Genomic DNA, 19,241 nt, shown 5'->3' on the forward strand with positions numbered 1-19,241 from the left:
GTGTGTGATGCATCACAATATACCACAAATTCTTCTATTCCATCAGGCAATGACAACACAGGTGCATTGCTTAGCTTCTGCTTAAGGATATCAAAGGACTCCTGCTGCTTAGGACCCCAGTTAAACTTAACATTCTTTCTAGTCAGAGAAGTTAGGGTGCAGCAATCCTGGAAAAATTTTCAATAAAACGCCGGTAATATCCTGCCAATCCCAAGAAGCTGCGAATTTCTGTGGGCGTCTTCGGCTCTTGCCAATTCATGACAGCTTCCACTTTAGCGGGATCCACTTGGATACCACGCTCACTAACCACATGTCCAAGGAATTGGACTTCTCAAAGCCAGAATTCACATTTAGAGAATTTGGCATAGAGCTTCTCCTGTTGAAGTAGTGAAAGAATACATCGAAGGTGCTTCTCATGATCAGCTTGATTCTTTGAATAAATCAGAATGTCGTCTATGAAGACGATAACGAATTTGTCCAAGTATGGCTTGCAAACACGATTCATGAGATCCATGAATGCCGCTGGTGCATTAGTGAGCCCAAAAGGCATCACTAGGAACTCGTAATGACCATAACGAGTCCTAAATGCAGTCTTGTGTACGTCTTCATCTCTAACCTTCAGTTGGTGATAACCTGACCTTAAGTCAATCTTGGAGAAGTAACTTGCCCCTTGAAGTTGGTCAAACAGATCGTCGATCCTGGGCAATGGATACCTATTCTTGATAGTGACCTTGTTAAGCTCTCGGTAATCGATGCACAGACGCATCGATCCATCCTTCTTCTTGACAAATAAGATTGGTGCTCCCCAAGGAGACGAACTAGGTCTAATGAAACCTTTGGCTAGCAATTCATCTAGTTGTGTTCTCAATTCCTTCATTTCTGTTGGTGCCAACCTATAAGGCGCTCTAGCAACAGGTGCTGCTCCAGGGATAATGTCGATTCTGAATTCTACTTGTCTATCTGGTGGTAAACCAGGTAGTTCTTCAGGAAAAACTTTAGGGTATTCGGAAATGACGGGGATATCTTCAATCTTGGGTTTCGGCTCATCAATGGTCATTTGTGCCATGTAAATGACACAACCCTTATTCAAACACCTAGAGGCCTTGAGCATAGTCACTTGCTCAAGCAGTCCATACTGGATATCTCCCTGAATGGTAAGTGATTCACCAGACGGAGTCTTGATCACCATTTGCTTCTTATTACAGACAATCTGGGCCTGGTTATGAGATAACCAGTCTGTAACGCCCCAAAAACCCAAATGTTAAAAATTTCAAGAATGACTTATTTTTATATGGTGTGACATTAAGGTAACTGAGTTAGCGAACTTGGTTTTAAATACAAGTTAGTATGTGAAACGAAATAAATGACAAGTTTTAAAAGTTTGAGGGGTTAAAAGGAAAATGTGTTAAATAAAACACTTTACAAAAAAAAATGTCAGTATCTTGGGGGTTCTATGCGTGCGATCGAGAGCAGGGCCAAGGGAAGAGCCAAAAACCCTAACAACCAAAAATCATCAAATTGATAAGGAGATCAAGGGAAAAATCGAATGCATGGGTCTGGATACTCTTTAATCTAAGTGTATTGATCATAAGGTGAGTTCAATTTCATGTTTTGATGCTTTTTGTTAAGTGGGTTTTGGATAATCCGTGAAGATTGTATGAATTTGAGTTTGTATGAGGGCTAATATCATTATGTTGAATGCGAATTATATGTGAATCTGATTATAGCAAATGATTGAAGTAAAACCCACTTGTGTTAGTCATATGATAGGATTTTAGCAATTCTTAGATGCTAAGATTTATGAGAAATTGAAGGATGAATGTATGAGTATTAGGGTTTTGGTAAATATTTTTGATGTAGACTAAGAAGCTAAGTGAAATTGGTTGAATTAATCAAGTGTGGTATGAATGGATAGATTATGCATAAAGCACATGTACATAATGCTTAAAAATATTGTATGCACGCCAAGTGTTCGATTAAATGCTTGAATGGTAAGTTCATAAATTTTGCAAAGTGTTATGCAATGCAAATTACATGTGAATGCAATAGCTATGTAGGTGAAGGGCATAGTTTAAGATGAGAATGGATTATGTGTACGATTGAAGTTAAAAAAGGGTAAAAGTTGTATACAAGAAACCATTACGTTACGAACTCGCTAGTTGATGTGTTATGTACGGTAGTAATAAAGAATAATGATACATATCCCTTGTATGCGTTAATAAACTAAGGAAAGTCAAATTTGCATAATTTGAAGGCCGAACGAATGAATGTATGTAAGCTAACCGTGTTATGATTGTGACGACATGTACGGATAGGAGTCATGTCATCAAGAGAACAAACAAGGATGTGCAATGGGTCGGAGGTGAACACGGAAGCTATGTGCAAATTCGGACGCATGAGGTAAGTAAACTCCCGAACTTTATCTTTAATAGCAATGGAATTAATTGTATGATAATCATTAAAGGTTATGTTGAAATTTGTTATCGAAGACGATATCGAATGAGTAGCATTAAGGAAGTGAATTCCATAATCACTTCCCAGTTTGTTTGAGTAATATAATGTTTTTAATTATTAAGTCATTTGAAGTTGAGGTCAAATCAATGGGTTATTTTGATAAATGCAAGAACGGGTTGAATCATTCGAAGATGAATAATAAGCCGAACGCGTATAAATTAAGAAATTCCTTAACTCGGATGTAGGATTTCAAGTTCACATGATAGAATGTTAATTTACACTCACGTAGGAAGAAACGGGAGGTTAATCGGGTAAACGGTTTGAAAGTTATGCAAGTTTTAGCGTAAACGGACGAAACAAAGATGCAGGTGCCGTAAATTACGCCCCAGGCCGGAATTTACGGCCTCCCCTGCATCAGAATCATGTTTGAGGTCGTAATCAGTAGGCAGGTCGTACTTTAGGCTGTATTTTAGGCCGTATCTTACTGGGCAGGCCGTAATTTATGTTCCCCGGAGGTTTGGGCGGTTTTCTTTTATTAGATTGTGACCAAATGTGCTAAACATGCGAATGGGTGGGATTTGTTTATAAGTAGGCTATTATCGGATGGTCATATGCATGACTAGGATGGTATGTAGGTATGAATAATTGGTGTCATGGTGAGTTTAAATTGTATAAACTAGTACGCATGATATGTATGTTCATAGTTATGCGAAAGGCGTACATGTGTGATAATTAAATAGATGTATATAAACGGCTGGCATCCTTTTTACGAAGATGTAGTACTTGAACATGTTGAGATTACGGGATTGCTAACCAAGTTATTATTAAGCATGTTTGAAAGTGCAGGTTTATGTATGTCGGACTTTCGAAGTATTGATATAGAAATGATACGATTGAATGTTGGAAGGATAATTGGGTGGAAGTAACTTATGCGGTTAGAATTTTAGTTTATACAATATTTTATGCTTGGTCGTCATCATCTACTAACGGGTGAGTTGTATGAAAATATATGTCGTACCCGTTTAATTGGGTACTCAATGCGTAAGAAAAAAATGAAAGTACATGCACGAATGGAACTAAAATAATGGTTTTATAAGCAGATAAGTATATTGACTAACTTTTAAAGCTTTGTTGTTGAATGTAGGTAAATCCTCAATTTAGGCGACTTGGAGAATCGGAGCGAGCGCGTGTTCATGTTATGTCATACCAAACGCTTCCGCTAGTTTGTCCAAATGTTTTTGGTCCAAAATTTGTTGTAATGGTTTTTAGTAGTATTTTGTTGAACGAATCATAGAATTGTATCTAGTTTGATTATGATTAAAACAGGGGTATGCCCGTTTTACGGACGGGTCATGCCCAAATTTTGTTAAAATTAATGCATATGTTATTGATATCATCGTTTTAAATTGCGAAAAGTTGGACACATTTAAGAAATTTTTATTCTTCTAGTGTCCCTTAGTCGTCTCTTATTAGACGCAAACACGGACGTAACAAGTTGGTATCAGAGCCTAGGTTGAGGGATTCGAGCACGAATAGTGGTGCTTGAACTCAACCGATGGCTCGTTCGAAAGAGTGCTCGCTCCAAGGTCGCCAATGAGGTAATGTTTAAGTTAAACAAATTGCAAGTGTGTTTATTATGTGTATGACAAAAGTAATAGATAAATATGTGGGGAGGTTAAATGAGAAGTTTCAGGTGTGGTAGAGTCGGAACGGACTAGAAAGAAACGAACGAAAGCGCCCGAAACCAACCTGCAACGTTTCTGCACAAAGAAAGGTCGTCGCCGACGGGTTACCTCCCGTCGCCGACGCCACCCCACCTGCAGACGCCTTACCCTCCTGTCTACGGGTAATATGGCCGACGCCATATTTAGAAGCCCGTCGCCGACGGGTTAGCAAGCCGTCGCCGACGGCTTGTGTAATTCAGCCCCCAAAAATTTTAAGATTTTCCAAATTTTTATTTAACGGTACTTCCCGGGAGTCTGAATTGCGGTTTTGCCGAGTCATTATGAGACGAATTAAGTATGTAAGGATTAAATAGATAATGGCAATGGTATAAAACCATTAAATGTTGAATGAAATGTACACAAGGGTATGAAATAAACGATGAATGTGTGAAGTTAAGCTTGAGATGAAAGAATGTGAATAAGTAATACGGACTAATGAACTATGATATGTTGAAAGTTTATGATCCGTATTAAATGTAAACATGACATGGTGTAGATGGCTGATGCAAGCAACGTTAAAGATGATGATGATACTGAAACTGTTCGTCAAAGAAACATTATTCAACAAGGTCACAGAAGTGGTGGAAGGGATGATCCGTGAACGCGGTCTAGGACCGGCATCAAGGCAAGTAATAAGACGAATTGACCCCTGGTATGTATACTAAACGCGTTAATGTATGAAATAGTATAAGTAGGCAAGTGAAAGAAAATTCTAAATGAATATAACAATGACATGGTAAAGGAGTTTTAAAAAAAATGTAACACGTGCCGAAACTTAATTCTTCGGGCATGATGTGGCGATTACGCGAAGACTCGAAACTAGTACGTGGATGGTGTACCTGGTCAGTACACAAGAAACGTATGACGTTCGTGGGGCCGCGATAATTGTTACATGTGTGTTCGTTAGAATTGGGTAGCAGGTGGGCGCACGGGTGAAATGAGTAGTAAGACTCTCGGGAGATTGAGAGTACTACGTAAGAGTAAAAAGTGCAAGTGATAAGAATAAAATGTTGAATCCGTAAAAAGTACAGAGCAACAATGTATGAATGCAATGCTTGAATCCGTGAGACGGATTCAAGGAATGAAAGATACGAATGCAATGCTTGAATCCGCGAGACGGATTCAAGGAATGAAAGATACGAATGCAATGCTTGAATCTGCGAGACGGATTCAAGGAATGAAAGATACGAATGCAATGCTTGAATCCGCGAGACGGATTCAAGGAATGAAAGATACGAATGTAATGCTTGAATCTGCGAGACGGATTCAAGGAATAAAAGATACGAATGCAATGCTTGAATCTGCGAGACGGATTTAAGGAATGAAAGATACGAATGCACTGCTTGAATCCACGAGACGGATTCAAGGAATGGAAGGTATGAATGCAATGTTAAAATCCGCGAAGCGGACTTAAGGTACAAAAAAAAAAGAGGCGAAAACTAGTCTACATGAGAAGGGTCAATAGTTTGACCATGATTGCGTCAAACAAGTTATATAAGTAAATGTAATGCAAATGAATAAAGGAATGATAAGAAGGAAGATATTCGAATGTGAAGTGATTACATACCAAACAAATAAATATTCCTTAAGTGATAAGATCCAAATTATGTTTAAACTTTTATATATATATATATATATACATGATTATATTTATGTAAATGTGTTGTAAGCAAGAATGGTAGAAAGGATAAATGGGACATACGGGTCAGATGGCGACCGCCATTTGAACTCGGTAGTTAATGATTTGATTTGTCAAGTTTCATGCTCATAGGTGAGCTTGAAGGATGGAGACGCAATGTCACTAATCGGAAAGGAATGAACATCGTAAGGTATGGATAACGAATCAATGGAATTTACTTCTGTCAGGTATGTATGAAAAGAGTTATAACTTAAATAGGAGGTTATGACTCGACTAGAGACTGATGTGTTAGAATAGAATGTATATATACAAACCGTAATGCAAATATGTAGAATGAATTTCAAGATATACGTAATGATCGTCAAGTGGTAGGGAACTTAAATGCTCGTAACTGTGGAAATTCTCATAGAATATAAAAGACGGCAAGTATCGTTAAGAAATGCTAACTTTGATGCTCGGCTTGTTAGTCATGTTCATTTGAACAAAATATTGTAGAAAAGATACGCATGGCATAAATAACGATAGTAACCATGGAAATAATGCTTAGTCATCGTGGTTTAAGTACGGATAATTAAGTTAAGAAGGGTGATTTTAGTTGAAATAATGAGTCCTCGAATGATTATAGTATGCGTATGGAGATGTATCGACCCCTCCTATGAGTTTAAAGGTAATCTAAAGTAATGATAGTAATGGAATGTTTAGGATGGCTCATAGTGGACAAAATGAAAGATAGCATATGATGTATGAGTAGTGTGAAATAAATTGATTTATTTCTATTAGCAAATATATGAATGTAATATGCTCAAATAGGAAGTTAGAAGCAAACTGTAGACTTAGGTTTGCTCGATTAATAATTGTATACGATTGGAATAATTCGATGAATTAAACGCTATAGGAGCTAGCATTATAAAGTAAAAGAGACTACTAAGAGCTTTTGATAAGACTCCGACTTTTATGTGATTATAAAAGTATATTATTGTAATATAACTTAAGAAGGTAGGTACATTATCTGCCATGATGTCTAATTAAGAATAAGACCGTTAGCCAAGATCCTGAAGGTATGCGTATTATAGTATGCTCTTCGAATGAGTACAGGGAATTGGTAGGAGAATAAGTGTGAAAGGTTTCGGGGACGAAACCTTCTTTAAGGGGGGTAGACTTGTAACGCCCCAAAAACCCAAATGTTAAAAATTTCAAGAATGACTTATTTTTATATGGTGTGACATTAAGGTAACTGAGTTAGCGAACTTGGTTTTAAATACAAGTTAGTATGTGAAACGAAATAAATGACAAGTTTTAAAAGTTTGAGGGGTTAAAAGGAAAATGTGTTAAATAAAACACTTTACAAAAAAAAATGTCAGTATCTTGGGGGTTCTATGCGTGCGATCGAGAGCAGGGCCAAGGGAAGAGCCAAAAACCCTAACAACCAAAAATCATCAAATTGATAAGGAGATCAAGGGAAAAATCGAATGCATGGGTCTGGATACTCTTTAATCTAAGTGTATTGATCATAAGGTGAGTTCAATTTCATGTTTTGATGCTTTTTGTTAAGTGGGTTTTGGATAATCCGTGAAGATTGTATGAATTTGAGTTTGTATGAGGGCTAATATCATTATGTTGAATGCGAATTATATGTGAATCTGATTATAGCAAATGATTGAAGTAAAAGCCACTTGTGTTAGTCATATGATAGGATTTTAGCAATTCTTAGATGCTAAGATTTATGAGAAATTGAAGGATGAATGTATGAGTATTAGGGTTTTGGTAAATATTTTTGATGTAAACTAAGAAGCTAAGTGAAATTGGTTGAATTAATCAAGTGTGGTATGAATGGATAGATTATGCATAAAGCACATGTACATAATGCTTAAAAATATTGTATGCACGCCAAGTGTTCGATTAAATGCTTGAATGGTAAGTTCATAAATTTTGCAAAGTGTTATGCAATGAAAATTACATGTGAATGCAATAGTTATGTAGGTGAAGGGCATAGTTTAAGATGAGAATGGATTATGTGTACGATTGAAGTTAAAAAAGGGTAAAAGTTGTATACAAGAAACCATTACGTTACGAACTCGCTAGTTGATGTGTTATGTACGGTAGTAATAAAGAACAATGATACATATCCCTTGTATGCGTTAATAAACTAAGGAAAGTCAAATTTGCATAATTTGAAGGCCGAACGAATGAATGTATGTAAGCTAACCGTGTTATGATTGTGATGACATGTACGGATAGGAGTCATGTCATCAAGAGAACAAACAAGGATGTGCAATGGGTCGGAGGTGAACACGGAAGCTATGTGCAAATTCGGACGCACGAGGTAAGTAAACTCCCGAACATTATCTTTAATAGCAATGGAATTAATTGTATGATAATCATTAAAGGCTATGTTGAAATTTGTTATTGAAGACGATATCGAATGAGTAGCATTAAGTAAGTGAATTCCATAATCACTTCCCAGTTTGTTTAAGTAATATAAATTAAGAAATTCCTTAACTCGGATGTAGGATTTCAAGTTCACATGATAGAATGTTAAGTTACAATCACGTAGGAAGAAACGGGAGGTTAATCGGGTAAACGGTTTGAAAGTTACGCAAGTTTTAGCGTAAACGGACGAAACAAAGATGCAGGTGCCGTAAATTACGCCCCAGGCCGGAATTTACGGCCTCCCCTGCATCAGAATCATGTTTGAGGTTGTAATCAGTAGGCAGGTCATACTTTAGGCTGTATTTTAGGCCGTATCTTACTGGGCAGGCCGTAATTTATGTTCCCCGGAGGTTTGGGCGGTTTTCTTTTATTAGATTGTGACCAAATGTGCTAAGCATGCGAATGGGTAGGATTTGTTTATAAGTAGGCTATTATCGGATGGTCATATGCATGACTAGGATGGTATGTAGGTATGAATAATTGGTGTCATGGTGAGTTTAAATTGTATAAACTAGTATGCATGATATGTATGTTCATAGTTATGCGAAAGGCGTACATGTGTGATAATTAAATAGATGTATATAAACGGCTGGCATCCTTTTTACGAAGATGTAGTACTTGAACATGTTGAGATTACGGGATTGCTAACCAAGTTATTATTAAGCATGTTTGAAAGTGCAGGTTTATGTATGTCGGACTTTCGAAGTATTGATATAGAAATGATACGATTGAATGTTGGAAGGATAATTGGGTGGAAGTAACTTATGCGGTTAGAATTTTAGTTTATACAATATTTTATGCTTGGTCGTCATCATCTACTAACGGGTGAGTTGTATGAAAATATATGTCGTACCCGTTTAATTGGGTACTCAATGCGTAAGAAAAAAATGAAAGTACATGCACGAATGGAACTAAAATAATGGTTTTATAAGCAGATAAGTATATTGACTAACTTTTAAAGCTTTGTTGTTGAATGTAGGTAAATCCTCAATTTAGGCGACTTGGAGAATCGGAGCGAGCGCGTGTTCATGTTATGTCATACCAAACGCTTCCGCTAGTTTGTCCAAATGTTTTTGGTCCAAAATTTGTTGTAATGGTTTTTAGTAGTATTTTGTTGAACGAATCGTAGAATTGTATCTAGTTTGATTATGATTAAAACAGGGGTATGCCCGTTTTACGGACGGGTCATGCCCAAATTTTGTTAAAATTAATGCATATGTTATTGATATCATCGTTTTAAATTGCGAAAAGTTGGACACTTTTAAGAAATTTTTATTCTTCTAGTGTCCCTTAGTCGTCTCTTATTAGACGCAAACACGGACGTAACACAATCCATACCCAAAACTATTTCAAAACCGGCTAACTTCAAAGGAAGTACGGACAACGGAAAAGAGTGGTTCTTAATGGATATGAAACATCCATCTAATATGGTTGAGGCGGTTTCTAATGTGCCATCTGCTAATTCCACCTCATACTTCACACTTAAGGTTTTGACAGGTAAATTCAGCAATTTGCAAAACTTATTATCTACGAAAGATTTATCAGCTCCTGAATCAAAAAGTACTCTTGCATAGACATCATTTATGAGAAAGGTACCTGTGATCACGTTATCATCCTGCACAGCTTCCTTTGCATCCATTCTGAAGACCCTGGCATTGGTCTTCTTCCCCTCATCAGCTTTCTTTGCATACTTCGGGCAATTTGTCTTAATGTGCCCCTTTTCGTTGCAACTGTAGCATGTTGCGTCTTTCAGTTTCTTGCACTCTAGGGTCTTATGTTCCGTGGACTTGCAAATCCCACATGGTCTCGACTGAGATTGGGATATTGAGTCAAGTCTGCACTTCCCAAAGTGGTATTTCTGACAAGTCTTACACTTGGGCTTATCTCCAGATTGATGCCCATCCTTCTTTGAACCAGATCCCTTCTTGTGGTCATTGTTTCCTCGGTGCTTCTTGTTTGACCGACGCGAGTTGTCATCATCATGCTTCCTCTTCTCGGTATCCGTGTTCCTCAGCGATCTCTGCCTGACCGCGTCCAGTGTGAGGGACAAGGATATATCAGCTACAGATCTGAAAGTAGCTGGCCGAGAGGCTTTTACACTTGCCTTGATCTCCGGGGCTAAACCCCCAATGAAACGAGCTATCCTTTTGGGTTCCGGGGTCACCAGATAAGGAACCAACCTTGACATTGTATTAAAGCTCGTAAGGTAAGCTTGGCAATCCAGATTCTTCATAACTAATGACAGAAAATCCGACTCAATCTTCTCTACCTCATGCTAAGGGCAGTAGTTCTCTCGGATGAGGGCAACAAATTGTTCCCATGACATACTGTATAGTGGAACCTTCCCAGTAGCCTGAATCAATGATCTCCACTAGGCTAAGGCCTCACCTTTGAACGACTGAGACACAAACTTTACCACATCCTTCTCAGCGTACCCGCTGATATCAACCACTGTGTCCATCTTATCCAACCAAGTCATGCAGTCTATAGCCCTTTTTTCCCTAGTGAAATCCCTGGGTTTGCATGACACAAAGTATTTGTAGGAGCAACCCTTATCAAGGGGTCCTTGTTTCAGCACGATACCTTGAGATGGGACACTATGATGGTTTGAAGAGTGACGATCGTCATCATCTTTCTTTGGTTCTTCCCTCTTGGAGGGAGGCTTGCTATGCACCCCAGAATGAGTCTTAGGCTTAGAATGCGGTGCGGATAGGGTCCTACTCCGCGTACCGCTCGACTCGCCATACTGCCTATCCAAGGCTTTTGCAACAGCATTATCAATTAAAACTTGCAGTTCAGCACTCGCTATATTTATCCGAGCATCATTCTGGTTCTCCTTTGGGTGACTATTTATTTCATCCGAATCAGCCATTTATCTTGAACTGTCACATAAGATAATGACAAAAATTTTATTTGGGAGTTTATTATGGAATTGTCTTATATGGCAATTCATTAATCATGGTAAACATAGACCATATTTGGTTAATTTGTTACTCACATTTATTTAGGATTTTATTTATAATTTATCCTAATTACAAAGCAACAATAGTATTATTAGCACAAAAGGCCTAGTCACAGGGACATTTCAATTCATAAGCCATGATTTCAGAGAATCAAAGCATTAAGGTTTGAACATGGTTCTTTATCTTTTCTGACAGGGAGTCCTAGACTACTACTGTCTTTTGTCTTATATGACAATGAGTATGGCCCGTAGGCACTATACTACTAACATATGATCATCTTAATTGATGATTTAAACCCCTGATTTATAGATCATTAAGTGAGGTTTTGGAATCCTTTGAAGGGTCCTCATATAGGAATGACGTGTGTGATTTTAACGAATCACGTCTGCCGGATTGTTTAACATGTTTCCAGAGGTTAACAGAGATCTGAATCCTTTAAACAGGTTTTACCATCTTGGCCAAGTCTTATAAAGACATGTAAGCTAGGTTATACCTTTAAGATTCTTATTTAATATATGATAGGCAGATCTATTTAAAAAGGAATGATTCCGGTTTATCTATTTCATATTTAATGTACATAATGACAAAATGAATTTAATAAACTTAACATTCCATTAAAACATAACAAGGATTACACACTGCCCTAAACGGGACTTTTAATAGACAAATTACCCACGCAGGGGTTAAACTAGAAAACAAGTCCTCGCAAGGACCAATACTAGGATAGATGGCCACACAGGGACTGAAAGACAAGTCCACGCAGCGACTAAAAGACAAGTCCACGCGGGGACTAAATACGCATATAATTGTCCACGCAGGGACTTGATTGAAATAGGAAATACAATAACACATATAGAGATTAATGATCCCTCTTTTTCTTTCCTTTTAACAGGTTTGCCAGGCCCTTGAGGAATCCACGGTTGTTCTTACGCTCTTCTTTAAAATCACGTTCCACCCTGTTTAAACGGTGGAGGATTTCTTCCTGCTCCTGTGGGGAAAAACGTGGCAGCTGCGATAGGTGCTGAGCCGGAGGTCTAGCAGGTACTGGATACCCATGAGTTGAGTACCCCATTCCCCAAGGAGTTCCATAAGGTCCTTCGGGATGAAGGGCGTTGTAGTTTGCCGCTGCTTCTAGGTATGGGTCGACATCAATATAGTTGTAGTGAGTGTGAGCTGGCAGCTCAAACGGGTTGTATGCTGTGGAACCGGCGTATGTAGGTATCGGGTTATCATAACCAAATGGTGGCGGAGGTGGTGCAACTGGTGCAGAATTCACCTCTGCAGCTGGGTTCGAAGGTCCACCAATTTGTGGGTCTTCAGGCAGTGGCGGATAATGACTGCCACTGGAGTGTCGAGGGGTGCTAAAGTGAAAATCCCCTCTTCGTGCGGATATCCACGCGCCTGTTCTCCTACGCCTTGGTGGTTCTGGAGGTGCTTGATGAACTGGCGGCGGTGGAGGCGGTGGCGTGACTGCCACGAAACGCGAATCCTCGGAGGGATGCTGCTGCTGTTGTTGCTGCTGGTGAGGTGAAGAATGGTGAGAGGGTGTAAAGTACCACTCACACTGATTGAATCTTGCTTGGTAACTGTCTGGACCCTGATAGGGTGTTCCATGGAAGGATGATCCATCAGAGATCTCAATTGGATGGTTGGGGATACCTCTTGCAGGCTCGGCGGGATCCGTGTCCTCGTCCATGTCCATTGCATTGTCTTCTGAGAAGTGGTCCTCCGGTCCCACTGGGTTAAAACCCACTGGTTCTTAGATATAGTTTTCCGGGTAGAACCAGCCCTGAAAGACAGGAGTAGGGTCGCCAAAAGAACGGTGCGAAACGGAACGCTGGAGAGGTATGAATGAAGGTTGAGGGTTATCGGGCTCGTTTTCCGAGTGCGGCCCAAAAGAGTGACGGTAAGAAGGTGTTGAACTGTGAGAGATAGACCGTCTAGCGGGCTCAAAAAGTTTCCTCATGTTCCTCTGAGGATCAGCACTCATTGTGCTGGAAAGAGCTCGCATGTGAGAAGGCCCGACCTCGTGATCGTTGTGGGTAGTGATTGGCCCTTCGCCTCTTCCTCCTCTTCTGATTCTTGGTGGCATATTTCCTGTTAAAACAAATGAAATAAAATACCAAACAATAAAGGACAAACTAAAGCAACAATTCGAATTCGTCCTAAGTTCTTGTCTAGACTCGAGTATATGCAATTGTGTCATTGAGATTAAACACATAAGGCTAGTGTTTAATTCACTCAACGTTGGCTCTGATACCAACCTGTCACACCCCGATATTTCCACGTTTCACCGGTGGGGGATTACCGTGACGTAGTTGGTAACATTACAGTCAAACAACACAATATTTAAATGCACAGCGGAAGCAAAAGATAGATATATTTCAACTGAATATAATTGTAATATCAAGTATCACAAATAGTTGAAAATAATCCACAGGGGATCCAAAAATAAATAGGAAACATTGTTCAACAGTTTGACATCCAAGCTTGCGAGACTTATTGAGGACGTTAGGAGAAAGCCAGCCTAGTTCGCGTAGTACCTGCACTTAACCTTTTTGGGAAAATACGTCCGTTTACACTGGTAAATACATTCAACCGACTCAGTTTGAAAAGTTTAATAAAATTGATTTGAATGCACGAGGCACAAACTTTTATAACTTTGGATAATTATTTGAATATAATACTTGTAAACGAATTAGATGTTTCTTATGCGTTCAGTAGCCCGTTCCGTAGACCGGGTTAAAGATCAACACACAATTAGGCGGTTCATAATAACCTATTAGAATCCTAACGGGTCTTTAATTAAGCCTAAGCTTAGACCGGTTAGTTTTAACGAAAGATACGGTTCGAACGCACAATTAGGCGAAGACCGGAATAGAATGTGTTTTAGTCCCGACAAGTTTAAAGACTTGTATAATATGGGCGAACTAAACATCTTCTGGATTTTGAGATAAAAACGATAAGGTTTGACCCGTTTCGGCTAATTTATGTAAACTAGTTACATAAACCGAACCGAACGCGCAGAAAGCGTAACGGGTAACCACGAGAGTCATTTACAGGTTTCCTAAGTTAATATGCCCTAAATATGTTATGATATCAGTAAGATATCTTCCATTATGCCCAAAACAAGTTTAATCTCAATATAAGCCTCGTAGGGGTATTTTGGTCATTTTAAAGATTATAAAAGAGATTATTTATAATTTTGATGTTCGGGTCTGAAGTGATCAGTAAAAACTACTTACCTTTACAAGTTACATCAGTAGGTAATAAGTCTTTATATGGCAAAATGGTTTTAAAGCTATACTAGGTGTTTAATACGCGTAAAAAGGCCATTTTAAGCGATTTCCGGGTTAAACAGTAAATCTGAGTTTTCTGATCAGGTTACATAGTTCAAAATACTTTATTTATTATATAAAATTAGTAGCAATTGGATTTGTGTCAAAATACTATGTAGAACTCATTTTATGCCCGAAAAGGGTATAATCGGTATTTACCGAATCAATGCCATAACCTTAGGTTATGAGCAGGTTAAAAATAATTAAAAATCTTTAAAAATCTCAAAATATTATGTTACATCAGTGGGTAAAAGGTTTGGTGCCAAAAGTTGGGTTTAGATAGGCTTTATGCTAAGTGCGCCGTTTAATTAGTAAAAGTTTCTTAATTGCGCTATTTAGCATAACTCCTATTCTGGACCTCGAACTGTTATGAAACTTTAGGGACATGTTTATAAATCAATAACAAAGGTTTTTGCTCTCTCACATTCCCAAAATTCTCGTTTTATTATCAAAAAGGCATTATGGTCAACTTTTAAGCATTTAACGGAAATGTGCAAAAGACTCGGACAAACAACGAATCAGAGGGTGCCCTTTCAAGGGTTTAGAGCCCACATGATTACCAACTTATAACTGCCTTTGATTCGACTAATCACTGGACCATTAATGATTAATCGTTAAGTCAACCGTTAATTACGACGGTTTGACTTTTAAGCTAAAACTAAGCAAAAACTCTACTAAGAAGGGTTAAGCATACTTACTGAAGTCCTATGCACGATTAGGAAGCCTTAGGATCAGCTCTTAAGCTCCAGGAAGCTCCAGAAATGTAGAAGAAATGAGTGAACACAATGTTGCAACTCATTGGCCTTTTATAGTGTTCTTGATTGCATAAGATCATGACAAGCAAGGCTAGCATGGATCCCAGATCATTACAAGTGTTTCCTAGTGCCTAGGAACAGTTAGGGGTCGCCCATAAGAGTGTAAAAATCGTTTTAAGTATGTTAAAACGTTTATAACAGCCAACAGCCAACTTGCTGTCGCTGGGCACTCCTTACGGACCGTAAGGCAGGACCTTTACGGTCGGTAAGCCTTTGTCAGAAAACAAAAAAAATTAACCTTTCCAGCTTTGAACAGGCAACTTGCATGATATGATTTTGAGCCTGAATTTGACAGTATGAGGCCTTTTTAACCCATGCTTGATCAGTTGTGTCTACCTATCTTGTAGAATTATTGGTTTGAACATTACTAGAAATCATACACGAAAGTTTATCTAGCATTATTTCATAGGATCCATTCTAGCAATTAGGAATCCATTATTGTTAGTAAATCACCGGATTTTAAAGGTATACTTAGATGTTTATTAATCATGTTAGGGTCTTGGGATTTATAACGAAGTCGTTCAGAGGTATAAATTAACATGTCGACATGTTCAAAAATCCTGCCATACATCTTTAACTAAATCCGGGTTTATAATACTTTTGTCGTACATGACACGTGTCGTTATTTCATTTGACGAAAAATTTCGAGGTGTTACATCCTCACCCCCTTAAAAGAAATCTCGACCTCGAGATTTACTGAAACAAATGAGGGTACTTTTCCTTCATTGTGGACTCTACCTCCCACGTGTACTCGGGACCTCTACGGGCATCCCATTTAACCTTTACAATCGGTACATGCTTCCTTCGAAGCTTCTTAACCTGTCGATCCTCGATCGACACAGGTTTTTCAACAAACTTCAAGCTTTCTTCTATGTGCACATCTGTGTGTCGTACATGACACGTGTCGTTATTTCATTTGACGAAAAATTTCGAGGTGTTACAACACACGAGTCGAATTCAAGTGATTCATCTTGTCTATCTGTTTTATTTTTATTTTATTTTTCAGCATTTTAGTTAGTTTTATTTTCTTAGTTTAAAAACCTTTTTTCTAACATTTTGATTGATTAGACGTTGAGGATAAACCGGTACTAAAAGCTCTTGTGTCCTTGGACGACCTCGGTATCTTACCAACACTATACTACGTCCACGATGGGTGCACTTGCCCATATGTGTGTTTACTGTTAGTAAATATCGTGTTTTATAAATTTAAAACTTGGCTAAAAAGTGTAAAAAGGGCTTAAAATATATACCTAAATTATATTACACCTAACGCACGTCAAGTTTTTGGCGCCGTTGCCGGGGACACAAGGATTTTAAGAAAGTTAGGAATCAACGGCCTAATCATTTTTTCTATTTTCTTTTTATTTTTTAGGATTTTCTTAATTTTTCAGCTTCTGCAGAAATCAGCACGGGCCGTGTCCGCTGAACACGCCACGTGCCCAATCATTGGAACTGGCAATCTTGTTTTAAGTCAGACAGTAAGCTGAACACGGGGCCGCGCCCACCCAACATGCCCTCGTGCCCAAGATTCAGTTACTGAAAACAGAACCGTAAGATCCCAACGGTTGGTAATTTCTGACACAAAAATGAGTGATAATGATCATTTTTACTTTCGGCACTCTTATGGTACGTGGTATCAATTATGTGGAGGCAGTCATAAAAAATTAGAATGCTATTTTCTAAATTATAAGCCCCACTATATAGACCCATCGTTTGCCTGTAGCCTTAAGAGGGGCGAAAGTAAAAATAATCCTTATCTCTCCCTCGAATGCGTCCAGCCAGATATTTTAGGAGAAATGCTTCTTGATGAACTATTTCAACTAGAAGATCTGATTCTTATTTGGTTAAAAGAACTTAAGATGGATTTCCTTAATTCATCTCAAGACGATGACCAAGAAGAAGTGTTGGGGTCGCATTCAAACAACCTCGTTGCTCCCGATAATACCTTCGACTCTAGCGAAGACTTGGACGATAGTCGTCCCTGTGCCGATTGTGCCGTGAAGGACTCCCCATCGACTTTGTTCGATGCATACATAGACCTGAGCGATTCGGCATACACCTTCTTTAATGAGAGCCCGGAAAAGGGTTGGACTTGTCCACCTACATTTAGCATAGGAATCACCCTCACCGACAACCTCTTGCGTTCTCGCCTTAATCTAGATCAATTAAGGTATCTTAGGCACTTTGGGTTGTTCCATCCAGTAAGGAACCGCCCGATCCGGATAAGTTCCTTGAAAATAGACAAACTTCATAATCAGCCTTTCGACACGGGGTCGTGCCCAGCCAACACGCCCCCGTGTCCACCAAAAGATTCCTTTCTGACTTTACGTCAGAATACGGACAAACTGTGTCAGGATCCTGCCTTCACACGGGGCCGTGTCCAGCCGACACGGGGCCGTGTCCAGCCGACACGGGGCCGTGTCCAGCATGATGACGTTTTCTATAAATGAAGCCAAGAATCCTGCACATTTGGACCATCCAGGGACAGAGATTTGAAGGGATCTTCTCTCCTACCATCCTAGGTATGTTCTAAAAGAAGGTTCCAACCACCATCTTGTCATTTCCTCTTTTATCCATGTCCTTCTTCTTCATCTTTCTCCAAAAACCTCCATTAAAGCTTGAGATTTCAAGCTTTATTGCAAGGATCGTTGAGTTTTGTTCAAAGAATCTTGTTAAAAATAAGTTGCATAACACTGTTTTAAGTTGTTATTGTTCAAAGAGGCTTCAAAAATTAGAGAAACAACTTAAAACTTCAAGATTCCTTGTTCCAAAATTCTGCAGAAAGGTGAACACAGGGCCGTGCTCGTTGAGCACGGGGCCGTGTCCATAGTACTGTTTCATTAAAATAAGCTATTTCTGGTTTATTTTCATAGAATGTCAAGTGAAAACAGTGGAACGTCTTCCGTGCATTCAAGAAATAGTCGAAGAGGGAGAAGGCCTTCCATTGAAGCTACCCTTGTACACTACATCATGGCATTACGAGAAGCTCTCGATGAAATGACTTCGGTAGAGGAGGTCCTAATAGACCGTATAAATTATCTTATGGTGGGGCTAGAAAATAGTTTTCAGGAAATTAACCTCTTGCACCAGAGGTTAAATATTCTTGTAACACCTCCCATGGAACCCGTCCTCCCTCAAGAGGATTGGAACCTAACACTTGGAGTCAACAACCCTACCGGATGGGATGACATTCCAGCGGAGCCTCCCCTTGAAGATCTACAAGAAGTCCCGGTGGAAGTTGCACCTCCTCAAACCGACGCCAACGAGCCCTCCTTCCTCCTCCCAAGGGAGATAGAGGAGTGGCTCGCCGACATATGAGGAGTCCATGCCCGGAGGAAGGAGTTCTATGAAGCCGCATCTAACCAAGAATATTATCTTCTTGGAAATTTTGCTAATTAAAATAACTAGTAGGCTAGAACTCCTTGGTTTAAGCTTCTTGTGCTTACTTATCTAACTTACTAGCATTTTAGGATAATGTAATTCTCTTTATGATGGTTTTTAATGAAATGTTGGTTTTAAGGTTTGGATGATGTTGTAATAAATAAAACACACTCGGGATGGTGTAGGATAACAAGGGAAATGAGAAACATCACCCCATACACGAAAACAGGGCCATCCGACAACAAATTCTTCATTACAGTAAGTTCAGCACGGCCCGTGTCCGCCCAACACGGCCCCATGCTGAACAATCTGCAGAAAATCGCCCAGTTCAGGTAACTAGACACGGGTCGTGTTCATTGAACACGCCCCCGTGTCCAGGCTTCTGTTTCTCTTTATTAATTTTTGTCACTGGCACCTGAACACGGGGCCATGCCCGGTCACCACGGGGCCGTGTCTAGGATGCCAGTAACATAAAATTTTGCTTTTAACACCCTTTT

General features: G+C 39.1%; 2 long non-coding RNA genes across 4 annotated transcripts; both read left to right on the forward strand.

The window, feature by feature from the left end:
• The first annotated feature begins 1,247 nt into the window (after positions 1–1,247).
• Positions 1,248–3,850, forward strand: LOC110927484. Of its 2 annotated transcripts, none has more exons than XR_002585656.2 (3): positions 1,248–1,592; positions 2,316–3,444; positions 3,599–3,850. It is a non-coding gene; the product is annotated as an uncharacterized LOC110927484 (long non-coding RNA). The 2 variants fall into 2 exon arrangements; XR_002585657.2 differs by having other exon boundaries at positions 2,316–3,388.
• A 3,085-nt stretch (positions 3,851–6,935) lies between these two features.
• LOC110927483 lies at positions 6,936–9,478 on the forward strand. Of its 2 annotated transcripts, none has more exons than XR_004888154.1 (4): positions 6,936–7,332; positions 8,056–8,140; positions 8,929–9,072; positions 9,227–9,478. It is a non-coding gene; the product is annotated as an uncharacterized LOC110927483 (long non-coding RNA). The 2 variants fall into 2 exon arrangements; XR_004888155.1 differs by having other exon boundaries at positions 8,929–9,016.
• The last annotated feature ends 9,763 nt before the right edge of the window (positions 9,479–19,241 follow it).

Source organism: Helianthus annuus, chromosome 3, assembly GCF_002127325.2.
Source record: "Helianthus annuus cultivar XRQ/B chromosome 3, HanXRQr2.0-SUNRISE, whole genome shotgun sequence".
NCBI classification, from domain to species: Eukaryota; Viridiplantae; Streptophyta; class Magnoliopsida; order Asterales; family Asteraceae; genus Helianthus; species Helianthus annuus.